This window comes from Aplysia californica, unplaced genomic scaffold (assembly GCF_000002075.1).
Source record: "Aplysia californica isolate F4 #8 unplaced genomic scaffold, AplCal3.0 scaffold00181, whole genome shotgun sequence".
In the NCBI taxonomy this organism is placed as follows: domain Eukaryota; kingdom Metazoa; phylum Mollusca; class Gastropoda; order Aplysiida; family Aplysiidae; genus Aplysia; species Aplysia californica.
Window position 1 is genome coordinate 1,143,890 of NW_004797451.1, and position 3,412 is coordinate 1,147,301.

The following is a 3,412-nucleotide window of genomic DNA, read 5'->3' on the forward strand; positions in this document are numbered from 1 at the left end:
GGTAGGTAGGTAGGTAGGTAGGTAGGTAGGTAGGTAGGTAGGTAGGTAGGTAGGTAAGTAGGTAGGTAGGTATGTGTATGTGTCTGTGTGTATTTATCTACGCGTATGAGTGTATATATTATTATGTGCGCGTGCTTTCATGTGTGTGAGTAAGTTAAAATGAGCGTACGCTCTCCCACACATGTGAATAATGTGTATGTCTGTGGGGGCGGGAGGCTACTCCTGTCAGCATAAAGATTTATCCATGTATTTACTTTCCTGCTGCCGAATCTGCTGAATTCCCTCCGCCAATACCACCCAGAAGCAGAATCAATCAATCACATCTTCGCTTGATGTTATCTTACGACCCCACACCACACCTCATGGCCAGCGCAAGTGTTCGATACTTACACTAAAAACTGTACCTCTGGCAAAAAGTCAAAGGTTCGTGGGCTGAACGATTCGATCTCTGTATTTGTGCGTTTTGTTTTCGTTTTTTTGTCTTTTAGTTGAGAAAAACATGTAGTATTGTACCATTGGCAAAAAGTCAAAGGTTCGCACACTGAACTCGGTCTCTGTATTTGTGCGCCTTGGTTTCGTTTTGTTGTGTTTTTTCGTTGTTGAGAAATTGCATGTAGTAATGTTAGGCTGGTGGTTGGAGGGCGCCACTGGTAGGTTCTACGTCTTGTCATTCCACTTGTTATTATTATGTCGTCTGCCTGTCTGTCTCTCTTGCTTTACCCCCAGGACGAAATGACAATTTATTTCGTCCAATATACGCCTTTTTGCTAAAACTCAAACTCGAAGAAAAAAATGTTGTCGTTCTTTTGGAGAAGAGATACGTCTTTTGTATAATGTGATTCTCCCCCCCCCCCAACCCCTTTGGCGTGTTTTTTTCGTTATTTCTCTGTACTAAACAGCTACTACTGTGTCGATGTGCTTCTCCTTACACAAACATCTATTCTAATTGCGTACTACAAAATCGTTTTGCGTCATCAAATCTTAATGTGATGAGCAGCATACGTGAATAGAAATCTATCCTACACGGTAGCTCAAAACGTATATTTTGAACCAGTTTCCTTCTTTGAAGACAAATCTAAGGAAGAAAATCCATCGCGCACACTCACAAGAGAGCATTAACATCAGAGTTCTCACAACTACAGAAGTAGCCATAGACTCTGTAAAAAGTATTAATTAAAACCAAAACTTCTGTTCGCTTATCAAACTTGTTATTATTTTCCTTTTTACAATGTTAAAAAACCCGCTCTATTTTTACTGTGCATGTGGATTTAAAACGAATAAAGAATCATGCAATCAAGTTATTTAGCAGAAAAAAAGATTTATAAAGGAAATTTTAAAAAGGCACAAAAGTGGAGGGGGGTGGGGCAGCGAATAAACTGCGAGCAATCTGCGGTGAAGATTGGGAACAAATGACGTGTTTTAAACTAGGGGTCAGAAAATATCTTCACTAAGGGGCTGCAGATGCGCAATTTATGATGAACTCGCAAACACACTCGCGCGCACGCACACACGCACACAAAACACAAACACACTTACACACGTAAACAAATTAACACCTTCATATACAGGCACAAATACACACACACAATTACACACACACACACACTCACGCATGCACACACACACACACACACACACACACGTGCACACACTCACACACAAACTCTCTCACGCACACAAATTCAATACACACGCCTGACCTAACACTCCTAAATACTTTTTTCCTATTAAAAAACAATCTGTCATCCTTATCCCTCCACCTTCTTTTTTGTATTTGGTACTCTCTTGTAACACCAATAATCTTAGGCACATATATGGCCTTATTCTGTTGCAGGCGTCATGAAACGCTCACTACAACAAACTTCAACACACTGGCTGAAAGACACATCCACCTATAAAAACTCGATCAAAAACGTAAATATTATTCGGCTACAACCTGTTTCTATATCGAATAATTCGCACAAATCCGCACCACACACGAAGAAAGGAAATCTACGCAAAAAAAATAATTGACCAAAAAAACAAAGATCTTAAAAATCCAAATGCCAACACGGAGTCAAAAATCTATTGTCTTTTAAACTGCCATGGTATTTCAGTCCTCTAAAAGTTGTAAGTCACTTCACACGAACATCCGTGAATTCATCTCGCCCTCGCTCCTTTACTCCCTCACTCTTTCCCTCTCTCGCTCACTCGCTCACTCACTCTCACAACCGCTAAACCACTGGCAGCTCCGAAACTCCCTAGCACTCACGAGGAACGACCGAAACCATCTCCGGACAAGACGCGAAGGAATCTGACACTGTTCTGGCGACACAGCGAGGAGGAGGAAGAGGAGGAGAGAGAAAGAGAAATCACCAGATGTCCGCAGAAAATCGAAACATAGAGTGAAGTGAAGAAAGAACGGAACAAAATGAAAAGAGAAGAAGGAGAAAAAAAAATAAAACAAAAAAAAAAGAAACGAAAAAAAAATTACCCCCAACGAAACAAAACAAAAACGAAACTCTTTGGTGTGAACTAGAAGAGATAATTTCCAACGCCGTTTGATTCACAAGCTGGTGAAAGTCAATCGCTTCTGGCAAACAGAATTTGCTCAGAGTAATAATATAATAACCAGACGGGGCGAGGGGGAAAGAGGGAGAGCAAGGCGCGGATAATTCTTCCAGAACGGGACATGTCCTTTTGTGCGCGCGCGCACGTACGCACACGCGCTCACATACACATAAACGTATACGCACACACAAACACACACACACACACATACACGCATACATATTACTCCCCAACACATAAACACACACACGCTCTCACATACACATAAACGTATACGCACACTCACTCTCTCTCTCTCTCTCTCTCTCTCACACACACACACACATACACACACACACACACACACACACACACACACACACACACACACATACACACACATATATATATATGCATGCACAAACGGGCATACTTACTCATAAAACAGCATGTATTTAATAACTCACTTTTACACAAACGCTCATGCTTACATATACGCCTATATATTAGGAATTAATTGTCTACACTTTCTTTTCTTTTTCTTCTGTCTCTTTCTCCCTGTCCCTTTTTTCCTTTGTATTTCTGCCCCCCCCCCCCTTTTCTCTCAAACACACTTAAACACATTCTCTCTTTCTCTCTCTTCCCCTCACTCTCCCCCCTCTCTCTCTCTCTCACACACATACACGAACACACTCACACACATACACGCATACACATTACTCCCCAAGACATAAACACACACACACACACTCACACACACACACACGAACACACACGCACACACACATACACATACACGCATACACATTACTCCCCTACACATTAACACACACACACATACACACATACACACACACACACACACACACACACACACGCACAC

At 41.6% G+C, this 3,412-nt stretch overlaps 1 long non-coding RNA gene across 1 annotated transcript in view; it reads right to left on the bottom strand.

The window, feature by feature from the left end:
* Window positions 1-2,196, bottom strand: part of LOC118477689 — a 4,707-nt gene extending 2,511 nt beyond the window's left edge. The window contains exon 1 of the long non-coding RNA XR_004858543.1: window positions 1,937-2,196. This is a non-coding gene — a long non-coding RNA (uncharacterized LOC118477689). The remainder of the gene's footprint in view (window positions 1-1,936) is intronic.
* Between the last annotated feature and the right edge of the window lie 1,216 nt (window positions 2,197-3,412).